General features: G+C 41.2%; 1 protein-coding gene across 1 annotated transcript in view; it reads left to right on the top strand.

Moving 5' to 3' along the window:
* LOC306757988 (arylsulfatase I-like) overlaps positions 1–2,837 on the top strand; it is a 13,972-nt gene extending 11,135 nt beyond the window's left edge. Inside the window, exon 11 of the mRNA XM_079243194.1 lies at positions 1–2,837. This exon is cut by the window's left edge and continues 922 nt beyond it. The gene's annotated coding sequence lies outside the window, so the exon portion shown is untranslated.
* The last annotated feature ends 15,496 nt before the right edge of the window (positions 2,838–18,333 follow it).

The following is an 18,333-nucleotide window of genomic DNA, read 5'->3' as shown; positions in this document are numbered from 1 at the left end:
GGGATTAAAGTCGTTAATACACCCGTCCAACATAAAGTCACGGTGGTGTAAAAACTGTAAAGAAGAGTCGAATTACCGGCATCAAGGCAAGAAAACATCTAAGGAGATGCAGAAACGGCTTAAACTAAGTAAAGAGCTGGAGCTGAGAGGATATTCTTCCATCGTCTTGTTGGGAGAAATGTGGTCCGAGGAATCACGCAAACATTTGGCTAAATCGTGTGGAAGAAAAACCACAGTAGACCTCAGGGTTAAGTTTCATAGTGAACATTGTGAAGGGACTGGAACTGATCCGTTGTTTAGCCTGAAGAAAACCACTAACCAGCGAGAATAATCGGGACATAAAGGCTTCGTGTTGTTAGGGAACTTTGGACTCTGGAGCGATGGAAGAAGGTCAAGTGGTCTGAAGCAGGGATCCTCAATCCAAGTCCTCGAGAACCAGTGTCCTGCAGGTTTTCCAAGTTTCCCAGCTGCAACACACCTGATTCAAACCGATGTGTATATAGCAGATACGTGCAGAGCTTGTCTGAGTCTGATGCGTTCCAGCTGTGACACTAGGAAAACCTGCAGGACACTGAGCCTTAAGGACCCGGATTGAGAATCCCTGGTCTGAAGAGTCCTGTTTTTCCCTGATCCAGAGTGAGGAAGGCATCAGGGTAAGAAGGCAGGCAGATGAAATGCTTGGTGACTGTGGGGGAAGTCTATGATCTGGAGTTGAGGCATTTGCTCAGGAAGGGTGAGGTCAGCTAATACCTAAAGATACCGAATCCTCCCTGATGTCACAGAAGACGATGCCAGGATTCATGAGGCTCACGCTGTGAAACAGCAGGAGACGCGCGGATGTCCCACCACAGAGTCCAGACCTGAAGGCCACGCTGCGGTTAGACTCTCCCATCATGGCGACAGGACCTCAGACAAATATGAACGCAACTCTAGATGGCGATAGATGTGTGACATTGCAGAAGATCTTTTTTGAAACGGTGCCACAGAGATTGTCTCGATCTGATGAATCATGAGAGTGACTTTTATTTTTTGGGACCAGATGTGGATGTCATCATGAATACCCTAAAAGATCGGTGTTGTCACATCCTGGTCAAGTCCGTCCTTCAGATCCTGCAAAAAGCTGCAACTCCAGAAAAAGGAAATGTGCAGATTGTTTTTTATTTCTTTGCATTACGTGTTTTTTCCCGACTCGACGCTTCTCGGTTCGGCTAGTTGGCGCTTTGCTTTCCAACACAGCTGGAAGCGATGTTATGTACCTGAATGACAGTCTGTCAACCAAAAGGGGAAAAGCAGGTGCATCCTGGACTGACCACAGACTGAGTTTATTTCCTTCCAGAACAAAAAAATTAGCAGCTTTTGGTCGCTTTATTTTTCCTTTTAAGTAGCGGTCTTGGCACATGTCCTGTGACTGCTGCGTCTTTGTCACCGTTTACTTGGTTCATGTCACCTGAAACTGCTAATGAGGTACTAGTAGAGTAATCCATACACGACATTTGAAGGCTTCCTGACTTTTTGGGAACATTTTTAGACACCTTTCCTATTAGAAGCAGGGATATCATATCCCAGATGGAATAATCCAACCTGCAGCTGGAAGAGGAAAGAAAACAAAACAAGAAGCAGAATTAGGATATTGTGTGTTTTGTGAGGCTAATTCTCAGAAATAATTAAAGCTTAGCTTGTGTTGTTGTAGATTTTCATGTGTCTTTACAGTGCCTATGATCCGGTCACGCTCTCTCTCCCAGAAAAAAATCTTCTCTCCACCTCAAGCTTCCTGCTGCAGAGTTTTTGCTCTGATGAGCACAAATTGTTCAAATATGCAACAGGATCAGCTGCAGAAGTCGTGTCTGTGCCCTTTGGGTGTTAACGTCTCACTGTGGCTCCGATTTTTTCTCTTTCTGCAGCTGGTTTGTCAGTAAATCTGGCCCATACTTGACAATTAAACTTTATATTTCACCTGAACTTCCATTATGTGAATCAACTCTGTAGCTGTTCTCGGCTTAAAGGAGTTTTGATACGTTTAAAACTGCTGCCGTCTGATTTATTCTGTGATTTTTTTAGCTTTTTGTTTCAGCATTACACTTAAAGTGACAGAACTCCTTGCATAAGGACTGCCAGTGTGTTGGTAAATGTATTTTGACACTGTAAATGTTGTGTTGGGCTGTTTGTTTTTCAAGCAGAATGAACCACACAGCCAATAATCTGATAAATGGAGACAATTTGTAGGTTTGACAGTGTTTACACCTTTAATTACTCACTCATACTCACACCATGTAAAAGTTCATGCCAATATATTTTTGTGCATGACTGAGTGTGTTTACATGCGTTAAGGATGAGGTGATTACATGGACCATAAGGAAGCAGCTTACTCATGTTACTTTAAAGAAAACATCATTTTCTGGGTTCTGTCAGTATAGATCCATGTTCCTAATGAGACGTTTACATGCAACAAATAACCAGAAATCTCATGTGCATGAAAACAAACTTTACAGTTTATTTCTTATTGAGACAATCTGCCATAATCGAGAGAAATGTTCACATTTTTAGCTTCACGCCACTGATTTGCGATGTCTTTTCTGATGTTTGTGTTGTGTCGGTTTTCTGTGCACATCGCTGAACACCTCCTGATACTGTGGTTGTTTGAATGTAGCAGCAATGGCCAACACCTTTTCACTATGAATTTGCATTATTGTGCTGTTTTTAATACGTTACTGTGAACAAAACTGATTTTAAAGTATGTTTTATGGCCTTATTCAGCATTTTATGGATGAATAAGAAGGAAATTCATTACAACGTGTGTCCTTTTCAACCCCATGAACAGGGTCGATGTGATGTTTGAGACGTGCAACAAGAGATTTTGTTTTATAATGTTGTGAAATTAAAGGTGAAAGACAGTGATTAACAATAAACAGTCCAAGTTTAAGGCGTTGTGGTTGCTTTTTTGTTGTTGTTTTACACATTAGTTGTTATCAGTGGGATAAATAAGAACTGTAAAAGAAAAAAAAAAAAGAGATCAATGTAAACTAATAAAATTATAAAAATTATTTAGATACAAAAATAGGGCTGAAACTTTAAAAGAATTAGATTCAATTTTCTTTTTTTTTTTTTTTAACAAACTAAATAAATAATACTGAAATTAAATAAAGAATAAAATGAATAAAAAGGAAAATAAATGAATAAAAATGATCCAAATCCCTGTCATAACAATACTGGCCACCAATTTCACATCCACAATCCACTTTAATACACGAAACAGTCTGAATAGCACATCTGTATCAGATATTCAGCATATTTTAGCACTTAGTACTAAAATTGCACATTGGCTTTTCTGTATAGCGTGTTGAAATCTGAGTTTAGTTCATGATTTACTGTATTTAACATGCTTCAAGTGTTACAACAGGTTATTTGTGTTCAACGTTACATTAATATGTCTTACAAAGCTGAACAACTGAACTCCTGAGAGGTAAAACCTGCAGAAAATCAAGTCAGTTTTGCATATTTTATATAAATATATGCAGTTATCCATGTCCGATGTTTTTGTCTCTATATAATCTTATAAGCTGTCCATGTATTATGTCTGGGTATTCTACGGTTTTTATTTCCATCTGCTGTCCAGAGACGGAGATTAATTATTGTCTGTAATCCTACATATTTACATGAAAATGTGCACTGGATAATATAAAACTAAATAAAATAAAATATGTATGGTCAGCTGCTATGAACAGAGGGGTAAAAAGGGAGATCCACCTCATATCTGTCATATTAATATGGAAATTTTATCATCAAGTCAAAAAAATAGGGCAAAATATGTCTCAATTTAACTTAATCTGGATCAATTTTCACATTTCAAAGGAAAAATTAAACAAATAGACACATTTACCTCCATGCATGTTGAACAGCCTCTTCAGTGGAGTTAAACCATGCACATGTTAGTAGCCTGACAGCAGCCACTCATTTTAACTCATTCAGAACGCAACGGGCGAGTTATGGAGAGGAGGAAGTAAAAAGTGTCGCAGCAGAGTGTTAACCAGCATCAGAAGCTTCTTTGAAGTCAGATGTTGGTTTTTTTGCTCGAGAAAGACACCTAACCTCTAAATATTTCCACGTGTTTGCTGAATAACTAACAAACCACAGCTGTAGCTGCTCTGAAACGCTGTGAGGGAGTGTGAGCGCAGAGATCCAAAAGCACGTTTGATTTCTCCACCCTGAGTAAATAAAGCAAACTGATCATGACTCTGTTATTTTATGTTTACCTGCAACAAATTTCAAGCAGTTATGCAGCTGTTTTTTTGGGTTTTTTTTTTTTTAATGTGTGCTTGTAATTAACTGGGACAGATCCAGTTAAATATCAAGCTTTCAAAAAAGCTGAATGTTTAGAAAGTAGAAGTATTTTATTTTCTCTTTATGATTCTTATTGAAACGATTCATTATTTAATCATGCTGAGTGAGGAACTGTTCAATTAATTCCTTGATAATAGCATTTTTTGTCTTAAAATTTGACTCAAGTCTTAATTCTTGGTTTTAATTCAAAGTTTAAAGTCTAAAGCTCTTAAATAAATGCCAATATTTAATAGAAACGTGCATATTTAGTATATTATTTTAATTAATTAGGTTTTATATTTACAGAAATCTCAAACTCTGGTTCTTGGGGGCCTTGCCCTGCAGGTTTTGGATGTTTTCCTTCTCCAACACACCTGATTAAATCTGACAGCTTGTTGTCAAGTTCTTCACAATGATCCATTCATTTGAGTGAGGTGCGTTGAAGCAGGGAAACATCTAAAACCTGCAGGAAAGCAGGCCTCAGGGACCCGAGTTAAAGATTTCCAACACAGACAATGTACAAGGTCAGTGTGACCACTAGGTGGTGCTAGAGATCAATGATGATTGAATGAGGCCGCATTGAGTGGCTAAACACACACACACACACACACACACACACACACACACACACGTGAAACAGGATTTTCCACGCTCGCCGTCGACTTCCTTCTTTACGGAGTAATAATTGAATTTGGGGAGTCTTTTATCCCTGAACAAAGCTGGAATCTTGCAATCCTCTGGGATTAAAACTCATGAATCACAAAGCATTTTGGCTCCTGATGCTACTGACAAACCGCTGGTCTGATGCCCACGGTCACCTCTGGTCCTTCTTCTAACACTCAAACATGTACATACGGGTAGAATCTGGCATTAAGTGTGTTTATATGTTGGATCATTTAGTGAAAGTAAAATAAAGCCCAATCAGAGGAGGTGTAAGCATGCACCCTGGTTGACTGGCTCACATGCAGGAGGACTGGTGGAGGATGCGTTCAAAGACAAGGACACTTTTAAACATTCATAAACCAGGCTGGATGCAAAAGCTCATTATGCTGAATTATTAACCTTCACTGGGCAATCTGAAAAAAACACCATCAAGTCACATTGTTTGGATGTTTCGTCCAGATGGAACCAGCATTCCAGCACGTCATCCAACCCATCGAAACGTCCTGCCCATCAGGCCTTCTGCACGTGCACATTTGAGGACACGCCCATAAATCCAGTCCATGTTGAAGAACAGCTGGACCACCATGTTGTCGGACTTTTTCACATATTTTTGAGCACATTAACAGGTTAAATTGTGTGTTCTAAATCATTTAAACTATTTTGAGATAAAAGAGATCAATTCCTCAGTTTATACTGTTGAATCATCCCACCTGCATAAATTTATTCCAGATTGTGATGTTATATAAGAGTATGCCTGTACATCTTTTATTGTTTAAAGATCATTAAAAATCATTAATACACGTATAACTAACCAACGAACTATATTTTGACAGCACAAAACTGAACCGTTTGAATCGCAGTACTTGTGTCTGGCGGTGTAGCACAGATTTCTGCACGGCTATGAATTCATCCAGCAGTGGGATGTTTTGACAAGGTGGAATATTTTGACATTACACCGCTTTGATGTGAAAAAATGCCACCATTTCATTTCCATGTTCACAATCCAAACACTTCTTTCCTGAACCGATGACACCATCGCTTCCTTCCCGCCTACACCATGGACCGTATATGAAAGATGGACGGACCCTCCAGCGGTTAAAAGTGAAGCCTATGTGGAAGTGCATAAAACTGCAGTTCCCCCTTCATCCACTAGGGGCTGCAAAACAGAGCAAATCCCCATAGACTCCCATGTTAAAAAGACCAACTTCACAGCAGGAATAAACATGTTTACAGCCTGGTTCAAAAATCCCTTTTAGGTTCATAGGTCAGGTTTACCTTCATGACAACTGTGTGGGGGAGTGAATTTTTTTCTAACTCACCCGTTTAAAAGTAATTTAATCTCAAAGTTTGGCATATTTAGGCGCATGTCCTATTGATTGACAGGTACCCAATCTCCCGCTTCAAGTCAGAAGAGCGTAGAATAACCACGGTTTTTAGCAACTTTTTAACAACATGACTTAGCTTTAGCCCGCTTACCTCCGTTAGCTGGTTAGCTCCTGTTTTCTCCGGGTTAGCTCAGTTAGCTTTTAGCTACAGAAAGCTCAGAGTTCGCTCGATGTCAGTCATCCGCCATGATGCTCACGGCCCCCCTCTCAGCTCCACCTCTTTGCCCATATTTGTATTTTCCGGGTGAGACGACACGCATGCCCCTGCCAAGATGGCGACGGTAGGAACCGCCCACCGAGCTTCAATTCAGCTCTTCAGAAACCTATGGGTGACGTCACGGAGACTCCGTCCATCTCTTTATATACAGTCTTCACTGTTCACTGTTTCTGTGAACGCTCCATCTCTTCTTCTGTGTTTGGTGTGGCGGTGTTACAAGCCTCCTTGCAGGTCTGCAGCAGTTAAAACTACATCAGTTTTGTGTGGATTTAGCCTTTAAATGACTCTTTTATGTATTTATTCATGACAAAAGGCCAAATCTCTCCTCTTCCGGGACATTTAAATAGCAGAGAGCAGTTTATTAGTCTGTGTTTATACAACAGAAACGCATGTTTTCAGATTCTTTCTTCCAGCTTGGAGAGGAAAACTCATACATGCATAAAACAATCCATCTCTCACACCTTGAATTAACTTGTTTATTCAGAAACTCTCTCACAGATGTAATGCAGCCTCATGTAAGCAATAATCCCGCCTTCATCCTGCTCACCCTCGGGGGACTCGGGGCTATATGAGCTCTGCAGAGTTGGAGCATGTGGGCAGCTGTGAAATTAGGATTCCCGCAGGACGGAGTTGCTCTTTGGAAGCTTTCAGCTGACGTGATGAAAAGTTCATAATTGAATTCTGTTGCACTGGCGTTCTCCTCAGGTTCTGCTCTCTGATTGGAAGGGAGGTAGAAGCCCGAGTCGTGATGCTTTTAAATGATACAGAGCTAGTTCCGGCCTCCTATTTTGGGAAGAGCCGTGTGAAACTGAAACAGAGCCAGACGCCGAACCACCCTGCCCTCAGGCTAAACTCTGCTGATCCCTTCCTGTCATATCTTTTTACAAAACCCTCCTCTCTCAACTTTTGGACCTAAATCCTGGAAAATGGCTGCTGTGGCTGATGTCCCTCGCAGTCTGCTGTTAAATTATTGATAAAATTCTAATAAAAACAGTGAAATTCCCATCATTAGCATTTAGATGACATTTTCCTTTAGTGGGTTGTTTCATTTTCTGCTGTAACGACTCACTTTGCCCACGAGGCCGATTTCAGGTTTAGTTAATCATCTGAGAGCTTCAGAGTTTGTAGGACTGAATGTCCTGAGACTCGCCTGGTGTTGGAAATGGGTTAGACTTCAGAGAAAGTGGGAAAAGTCCAAGTGGCTTCAGTTAGCATGATACCTGTTAAAGTTCAGGCCTGTGCGTTTAGAAAAAGACTGAACGAGTTTGGTTTGTTATGAAAGGGTTAAATAAAATAAACGTCTTAAGCAAGCTAAACTAGATCTGAATAAACGTCAAGAATCCTGGAACGTGGATGTGTCAACACAAACTATCCAGGTTTAAAGGGTGTGTGGATCCGAAATACGGCAGCAAATTTCACGTACCCCCTGGAATGCCTTGAGGGGTACGCGCACCATAGAAAACCTGTGTTATAGAAAACACCACTAACCTGAAGTAGTTTGCAGAGATTCCTGGTTTAAAATGTTTCACACTGAAGCAGAAGAGGACAATAATACTGACACTGACACAGATTTAATTATAGTTACCTACAAGACAGCCACAAAAACTAAAGTCGCATTTCTTAGTGTGTTTCTTTGGTTCATGAGACGGGAGGGGGGGGGGCTCGACATTGTTTTCGTTGATAAAAAGGGGGCCCTGCAGAAAAAGTTTGGAAACCACTGCATTATTTACAAGTTACAACAAATCATAAGGATCTTTTAAAGTGATGCCGTGTAACTTCTGGCCACTAGGGGCGCTAAAACATGTAACTTGTCACAGGCCACGCGACACTGTTGTCAAACTTGCATGATTCAACCAGCAGCATTTAGCTTCTACTGAACAGCTAAATAAAGACACACACGTATACTGCAACGTTCTGCAGCTCATCCGGCGCCGCTTACTGCCATTCTTCTGAGTAAACGTTGGCTGAAAGACTAAAAAAGTTCATCAGATTTCGGTACATTCGCACAACAAGCAAACTTACCAGTCTAATAACTCTGAGGCAAACAGAATGGGTTTTACATCCACACTGTTCTTCCATCAGACTCCAACCAGCCAATTCTTTGCCAAGGTGGACTTGTGTCTTTCCTCTGGAGCAACCCCTTCCCCGCTTTCTATTTCTGGCCTCCTCAGACACCGTTTTCATCTTCTAACTTCGTTCTGCCATGACAAACTTTCACTGGAAGAGGGGAGAAAAGTATCACAAAGCAGAGCCCCTGTTTTTATAGAGAGGGTCAAAAAGCAAAGCGCTCCAGGTCACATGATCCCATGAGAGACGGATCCGCTCTTGTAAGATTACAAGTCTGGTTTCTGAAGACGGCAGCCTCCTCAGAGCACCAACACACGCCAAGCAGTGGATATGGACCCCAGAAAATATCAATTATTACGCACATTGGGTCAGTATGTTTCACTACTGCGATCCTCAGGACCCCCGACCCTGCATGTTTTAGACACCTGAGTCAGATTACTGAACTTCCTCATCAAGTTCTGTGCAGCCGGTCAACAAACTCTTTGTTTCATTCAGGTGTGTTAAAGCAACGTTACGTATGAAACATGCAGAGCAGGGGGTCCTGGGGACCGGACCTGAGCAACACTGCATTAGGCCAACATTCGGGTCAAATCTTTAAAAGTCACAAAACATTTAGTCTGGGAAAACATGGAATTTAACATCATAAATACTGTAACTTTTTAAGACCTAGAAGTTATTTTAAATGTACATGCGTGTAGATTAATGCAGACCACCTGAACCAAATCACCTCATAATACATACGGACATAAGATAAATTCAGATTTAAAAGACTTATTTATATCACTCCTTTTTCATGCCTTGGGTAACTCCCAACACTTGCAGGACTGCGGCTCCGGCATTGCCCCCATTGCTCTGGAGTGTCTCCAAGCACCCCAGAGGGAGTGTGTACCCCTGTCTGAGAAACATTGATCTAAATGGAGAAAACAGAGATTTCAATTAGCAAACATTTGCTATATTCAAGCATGTCCACTGTTACATCCCAGCACAAAGACAGGGGTTCTCTAAACTCACACAGAGTGATGTGGCCTCTGCAGACAACCTTCATCATTCCAGTTTGCCCTCTGACTCATCAGCCTTAATGAGGCTGCCAGTCCGCCGAGGGTCTGCGGAGTTCATTAGGCTTCTGTTTGCTAATTGAAAGCCAGGACTGCAGATGAAGATACCACTGTTTGTTAATGATAAAGTCAGCATACATGTAGGCAGATAATGAGGTCGGAGTGTGTGAGTGTCATCGTGTCCTGCTCTCCTTGGCGTTAATTGGGCATCACAGAACTTAACCCTGCTCAAAGCGCCGGCCAAAGTCATGAAACTCCTGCTCACCACGTGTTGATACGGAGACAGGCTGATCGCTGGAGTCAATTACAACTAAAAAATTATGAATATCAAGAGAGGTGGGTCGTGCTTTTTGTTAAAGAACACTTGCTGAAACTTAAACACTTAAAAGCTCACGAATACAAACCCCTGTTTTTGACTCGTTCTGTGTCTCAAATAGTTGCTGAAGAGGTTTTTACTTTTATTTTCAGTATGATGGATTCACGTTGCAGTATACATGCACAGGAGGGGACCTGAGACATGTACCAAAGTACACCAGAAGCCATGACACAAAGTGTCTGCTTTTAGTTTGTTAGTACTGGGCTTCTTCCTGCTGACATGTTGCACGCTCCACTGTTCCAGGGATGGACAGAGCCAGCAACCAAGGTCAAGTCAGCTGCGGGGTTTAAACCACGCCACGTTGGGGCCTAAAGCTTGGATTTTTTTCATCTAAATAGATTTGTTGGAGACCCCACCCTCTGATCATCTCAGTACAGCATATTAAACATGGACAAACAAAAAATAAACCCAAATATTTCCATCAAAAAGGAAAATGAAAAACTCTTCAGCAACAACCTGAAGAGTCAAAAACAGGTTCTGTATTTGTGGGCTGTTATAGATTTCTGTTTGACTCAACCAGGGCCGGATTAAAAGTGCACAGGCCCCTGGGCCCAGAGTGTTCCAGGGGCCCCCTTCACTGCAACATTGTGAAAATTGTGAATGATACACTGTGAAATGACATTTCTAACATCTCTCAGCCAATGGTACCAATAGCAATACAATGCAATACACGACACTGTGGTGTAACTATGTGGCTTTTATGTACTTTCTGTTTTATGTCCAAACTGCTGGTGTATGCCGTACGTAGGCTCCACATGGGCCCCAAGTAGGCATGGGCCCCTAGGCCCGCGCCCATAACGCCCATTGGATAATCCGGCCTTGGACACACAACCCTCCCTCTGGATATACTGAAACACTTTTACTTGTAATTGACTCCAGGCTTCAGTCCACCTGCATAACTATTCAGTCCCCCAAACTTTTGGTCATGAATATAGAAGAAGTTTAATACTTGTGATTGTCGTCACGTTTTGGAGCAGTTTGTCAGAACACATTCACTCCTCACACACATCATCATTTTATAGGATATTTCTATGAGACTTCAGATAATTTGGTGTTTGCGGTCTTCGGTCAGGAAGAGGAAAAATCGAGACAAAAACAGTCAGATAATAGTTGTGTGTGTACACGACCTAAAGAGTGTCAAGATAATATCCCAGTTAATTAGCAGTTTCTAAAATACTCGATCAACAACCATACCATGTTCAAACATCATCTAAACCCATCCATCTTACCGCTTATCCGGGGTCGGGTCACGGGGCAGCAGCCTAAGCAGGAAGCCCAGACTTTCCTCTCCCCAGCCACATTTGCCAACTCTGCGGGGGGGATCCCGAGGCGTTCCCAGGCCAGCAAAGAGATATAATCCCTCCAGCGTGTCCTGTGTCTTCCCCGGGATCTCCTCCCAGAGGGACGTGCCTGGAACACCTCACCAAGGAGGTCCAGGAGGCATCCTGACCAGATGCCCGAGCCACCTCAACTGGTTCCTCTCGATGTGGAGGAGCAGCGGCTCTACTCTGAGCCCCTCCCGGATGACCGAGCTCCTCACCCTATCTCTAAGGGAGAGCCCGGCCACCCTGCGGAGGAAACTTCATTTCAGCCGCCTGTATACGAGATCTCATTCTTTCAGTCACGACCCACAGCTCATGACCATAGGTGAGGGTAGGGACGTAGATCGACTGGTAAATCAAGAGCTTCGCCTTCTGGTTCAGCTGCTTCTTCACCACGACAGACCGGCGCAGAGTCCGCATTACTGCAGACGCCGCACCGATCCGTCTGCCGATCTTGCGCTCCATCCTTCCCTCACTCGTGAACAAGACCCCAAGATATTTAAACTCCTCCACTTGAGGCAGGACCTGACCCCCGACCCGGAGAGGACAATCCACTCTATTCCCGCTGAGGACCATGGTCTCAGATTTGGAGGTGCTGATTCTCATCCCAGCCACTTCACACTCTGCAGCATATCGCTCAAGCGAGAGCTGGAGAAAAGGAAACAAAGTAAAAGCAGCCTTTGCTTCAGACTTGTTTCCATCTCACGTGCTGTGAAACCACCAGAGGTCTGAAGGTCGAATGAATCGTTTAGAAAAAGGTGGTGGAATTAATTCAGTAGTTTTAATGCGGACTGTCTGGGGAAATATAGCAGCACATAGTGAAGAAATTCTTTACCTGCCCACAACAACACTGCCTAGGATGACCTTTAGACTTCAAAATAAACATTTATCTGGTAAGAAAGTGGATCAGTTATGTCTCTTACTTCAGCAGTATGAGGCTTGTAAATCAGTGAATGATGTTGTAAGGCTCAGCTCTTTGTCTTTATCAACAGAAATAATGTAAAAACGAGCTGCTTATATAATCTCTCCATTACTGTTTAGCAGGTTGAAGTTGGGGGCTGCAAACAGCTTAGTGGAATATGACTGGATGTTTTTGAAAGTATCACTGGAAGTACTCAAACAGAGCCAGAACACACAAAGTCTGAGATAAATGACCATCCGAAACTGGCGTGAAGGCGATGACGTCACCACTGAGCTGTAACAGAAGTCTGTGCAGCTCCGGAGATGTTGCTGCCATAGTAACAGAAACCCAAGGTTTGCTGCTCGTCTCGTGGATGTGGGGCGTTGTGTTTGCATCCCACGTTCAGCGAAGCATCCCAAGGTCACCTGAGGTTCTGCTCATCCGAAATGCAGTTAGATTTAATCAGAATAGTTTAGAAACACATCTTCTGTGGAGGGATGAAACAACCTTAACCAAAAAGTAAATGCAGGAATATAAAAGTGGCTCAATAAATATGTCAATAATTATACAAAAAGATTTTCTATTTACATTAAAAAACTTTTTAAAATTATATATTTTTATTTCAACTTTGTATTAATATTCATATTTACTATTCCCATGTCAATTTGACTTTATTGATTTGGGGATTGTTTTATTTACTTATTTATTTTGTTTCTTTCCTCTTTTATTTTTATGCCAATATTTGTTTCTGTTCTGTTTTTCTTTTACATTATAAGGAGCAATCTTAGTAGATTTAGAGGTCAGGGTTGCTGAGGCTCGTCCAGCTTTTCCAGATGGAAATCCAACTTCGGGAGGGACAGTCCAGTTCAGCTTTCTAACTGGGAATGTGAAAATTCAAAGTTCCAAACGCAACTAAACGACAGTTTCCTCAACGAAACATGAAGACGACTGTAATATTTCATGGCATGGCCTTGCTCATCTTTCTGCAAACTTTTCAGTAAAGTTTTCACGGAAAACACTATTTCTAGCAGGTTTGTTCATTCTCCAAAACACAGTCATGTTTTGCTCGATCGCTGCAACTGAAAATAAGTCACATTTCCAAAGAGCTCCTATCCGGTCTTGGGGTCTTTATGAAACTTAATTAGCATTAGACCAATCCTAAACATGAACTAGAAGCAACTAAACACCACAAATCTGAATGAAATGTCTCAGACAAGCTGCCTCAGTAATGACATGCAACGGAACTTTATTTAGCTTGTTCTTACAGTCACTTTAATCTATTTCTTTGCAGCTTCTGCATTGAAATTCTGCAGCAGCATTGTGAGTCTGCAGCAAACCCATTTACAGCTTTCAGTTTTATTATGCATCACCTCGCTGCATTCAGATTCTCGCAAAAACTGATATCAGCTTTTCGACATCTCATAAGACTTTTTCTCTCCTTTTACCTGTTTGAAAACAAGCAATTACAGTAAAAGATGTAAAAATGATCAAGTCAGACATATAGTAAAGGCAATCTCTCTCTGGGAGTTAGACGCTGCTGTGCTCATTTACTCTGCAGCTCTTATCGACTTTCCTCTCCTCCTCCATGAGGCTGAATTTACATTTAAATGTCATCTCTTATCTTCCCCAATTTGTGTTCACTTGGGTGAAAGGAGCCACTGGTAAATAGCTACAGCTTCCTCAAAATCAAACTTTGAATGAAGTTCAGTTTGTTGTAGGACTGAAGATTCACAGTCCTTGTTCTTTTCTAGCAAGTGTTTCTGATTAGCTCTGAGGCACCCAGAAACACAGCGTGCTTCATCCTGTAGGTTTAGCAATTCCATAAGGAGAAAGGTGTCCGTATGTAGCTCAAATGAAATAAATTTGCATGACCTTTTTGGGTAAATCTGTTTTTTTTTCTCCCTGTTTACTTCCAGGACGTCTTGACAGCTGTCCTTCCAAAGAGACCATTTCTGATGAGCCTTCAGTGGACAGTAGATGCATCAACGGCCCAAATACATCTCTTGGGTCCCGTGTTAAGTCTCTTGTTTTCCTCTGTCTTAAGACATCTTTTAATACTTGTCATCTGCTGTAGACCTCCTTTGTTCTCCACTTGTCTAATTTCTGCAAAAATACATTGATAAGAACAGATAAATTGATAAACAAACAAACATTGAAACAGCTTATTGACATAAATAGTATATAAAAAGCCTCTTAAGGAAATAAACACAAGAGGATATTATATAATGAAGAGAAGAAAGGGAGAAAGTGACAGACTAAGAGATTAAAAAAGACCCAACATCGGACTGACTTTTACTGACTGGAGAGAGCTCAGAGAAGAGATGGGATGCAAGATGGATTCTGAATTAAGCTTGTTACAAACTCAGAGAACAAAATACTTTGTTGTACTTCTTGAGAAGACCACAGCAAGAAAAAAAAAGTTTTTTTCGGCTCAGGTTTTTTCATATTAGATGAGGAGCTTTGTCCATTTGCAGGGTGGGGTTGTGAGCACGGTGCACCCGTACCTTAATATGTCACATATGATCCATAGATTCCAGTACTTCCTCACTTCCTCCAGCAGCTGGTCCGTAAAACTCCCTGTCCAACCTTGTCGAACCTTTTACATCAGCAGAAACACAGGAACAACCTTTTCACTTCCCGCTTCAGATGGCAAACCAATCACACAATTGTTCTTGGACGCCCCACAAAACAAAGTTCTGCTTTGCGGATGTATTGAGAGCAAGTTGCAAGAACTTCCAAAGCCAAGGCAGCGAAAACAAAATGACAACAAGAACAAAGTTCTGGCTCCTTGCTGCCTGTAACAAGCCAACACTGTTGTGGAAATCTGCCAGTGTTCAGAAGTAAAACTTTAAGTAGGTTCAAGAGGTATTCCTCTAAAATTGAGTGGAAACGCAGCCGATGCCCAGATAAAAAAAAAAAATAAAAAAAAACTTGTGAAGGTCTGGAGGACTACTGATCAAGAACAATTGAAAAGACAAAGAAGAAATTTGTCTGCTTGGAGACAGAATATAAAGAGAACTTAAGAAGTAGTGTTGATAAAAACTCATTTTACATTTAAAATGTGACTGAATTATGAAATCAACCACTAAATATTCCTCTTAACTCTGTGTTACTGCACCACATGACATGTTCAGTAAGTTCACAGAGCCAGCGACGACTTTTCCTCTGCAGACATTTCTCTGCTTCCTCGTTAATATAATTCTGCAAAAAGTAGTTCTATCTCCAGTAGACTGAGTCTCTCTTAACCCAACATCACTTAGAAAACTTCCCGAAGCTGCAGCCGCACTTCAAAGTGCTGAGTGAACACAGGTTCATTGGCAACTAGAGGAAAAAGTGTGTGTGAACAGCAGCTTCCAGTCCACTTCCACTGCAGGACTTCCAGCATCTTCCCACCTCAAAGATACAGCAAATCACTCAACCATACAGCGTAACCACCTTTTCAAAAACACAGGGTTTGTTTTTAGCCAAACAAAACATGGGATATTTTCCCTTCATGCGGTGAAATTGTTTTTGTTTACTGATATTTGTTTTTAATCTCCTTCCCCAAATCTGGGACAAAACTACAAAATATCAGACTGAAGGTATTACAACCAACCACTGATTCACATCACATATTCAGCAAGTTGTAAGCCTTGCAGGAATAGATTTGGTCTTTTTTTAAGGCTAAACAGAAGCTGGCAGCTGGATATGAACAGTCGCCTCCCTGTGGGTTCTCTCCGGATACCACCGTCCAAAAACATTCAATTCTCCCTATGAGTGAAATATGAGCGTGAATGGTTGACTGTCTGTGTGTGGACCTGTGATGACTGGAGACATGTCCAGGGTGTAGCCTGACTTCTCTCGCTCTCTTTCCTTGCTTGATAAGCAATTAATTGGACTAAGCGCTATAGAAAATGAATGAATCGTGAATGAATAATTTCTGGTCACATGACCTCTTAGCGTTAGCTGCTCCTGACATCAAACAGAACAAGAAATGACTTAGAAAAGGACCTCGGATTGAAGGAAACTGGTCTTGCTGCATGATTTTAAAGATACTTTAACTGTAGGTTTTTACATCTCGGCTTGGTACTTTTTATCATGTTTTAGTCCATGATTTATGCACATTTTTGCTTTACTTATATTGGTCTTTAGTGCAGCTGTAATGTTTAATCTTGAGCTGCTTTTTTGTAAAAAGGTGCTGCAAGAAAGCATGATGTATTCAGATGAAACTCAAGTAAAATCTTGTAAAAGGTTTTCAATCTCACAGTCAACGTTCCTGGTTTAATAAAGACTCAATTCATTTCACATAATCAATTGTTTTTAGTGTGGCTCCTATGTTTAGTAATAGAAATTACTTCAAATCTATTTTTAAAAAAAACAAAAAAAAACAAATATATATACCTACAAAAAAAGTTTTTCAGGGTTTGTTTGCCTACAAGCTGACGTAGGGTTGGTGAGCGCATTTCGGTTTTACAAGTGCACGTTACAGTATTAAATCTCCAGTAATGCAGGCCTATTTAATTAGCACTTCCTGGGCTAAATCCAACACTTATTAAAGCTGCATCTGGCTCTTTTATTAACAAGTAAAACAGGCCCAGTAAGGGAGCTCCCTCAAACAGACCTAACTTCTCTTAAGACAGGTATACTGCACCTCATTGGAAGCTTGGATGATAGATTTGTGTAATAAACTTCAAAGGTCATTTTTCTGCCTCCTGTCTGAAATAACAAGCAGAACATCTTCACAACTTTCAGGGCTGGATGAGTCATCTCATCCTGAGGTACAAGCAGAGACATGTGGGATTACCGCAGACGTGTCAGAACCAACGTGTTACTGCGTTAAGACTCGATTCAGCTGGAAAAGTTGTTTCAAGTAAAGGCAGTCACTGGAGAAAAGTTTTTCTTAGCTGGAATCAGCGGTGTAGTCCAGGGTATACGCAGGTATACACACTTATTTTTCAGTCAGCGTTGAGTATACACACTTCTATACTCCCTGTGATGCTTTTACAGTTACAAACATCCCAACACACTTAACCCAGCAGCTCAGATAAGGTTACCAGTATGCTACACTGGTGCAGTTAGATTTTTATTTTGTCCATGTTTAGACTAAAGCTATGTATATATGTCTGAGCCTGTCTTTCACCAGTCTGCGTCCCAGTATCGGCTTAGTCATTACATAACTCTTCTTCGCTGAAACCGAAGAGCAGAAATTATGACAAGGAGCAGATATGATGGATATTTGGGGTAAACTAGAGAAGTTTTACTTGTCACTTTTTCTGAAACAGCGTTTTTCTGGGCTACTTTTTTTTTTTTTTTTTTTAAAAAGGCGACCAATTGAGAGTATACTCACATCTTGAGGGTCCACCAGACCACTGGTTGGATTAAAATGTTTAACCACAAAAGAGCAAATAAATTTATGACGTAATGATTTGTATTTCTTTGTTCAGTTTGCGTTGCACAGCGAAGAGACAAACATCGCTGCTTTCCTACGACACCTTGTCTGTGTGGTTTGCTTGAAGCAGAGAAATCAGAAGCGCTGAAGTGGACGGTGCTGTTTTCATTTGGGTGTTAAGGTTTGGTCGAGTCTTTCAGCAGAAGCTCTCACTGCCATTTTGGCTTCTTGTGTGTGAACATCTGCTGTACTGCATGTTAAGCGTCCCTCTGTACACGAGGTTATTGTTCATGAAAAAGTTAAATATTGGGAGTGATAAGGTGTTACTGATAATCCGTGGAAATTAAAACTGGTTGCAGAGACATCAGAGCTTTGTTCCGCACTGCAACTTTTCCTGTTTCAGATACTTTGATCCTAAATGACTCAAACAATCCAAGGAAGTGCAACAAACTAAAGTCAAGAGGTCTTGTCTCACTTTTTTGTATTTTTATCAAAATAAACCAGATTTTACTTTGCGCTCACCCTGGTTCCAACATAATGAAATGATCTGAAAGTTTTAACAGAGTCCAGATTTAAGACTAATCCTTCACATGTTCAGGACTTTAAGCGTTAACTGGTGATGAAACTCGATTAAGACGCTGCCATTCAGCCATCCCTGCTGC

This window comes from Telmatherina bonti (genome assembly GCF_933228915.1).
Source record: "Telmatherina bonti genome assembly, chromosome: 7".
NCBI lineage: Eukaryota > Metazoa > Chordata > Actinopteri > Atheriniformes > Telmatherinidae > Telmatherina > Telmatherina bonti.
Note: the sequence above shows the minus strand (reverse complement) of the source record. Positions and strands in the feature narration are given on the sequence as shown.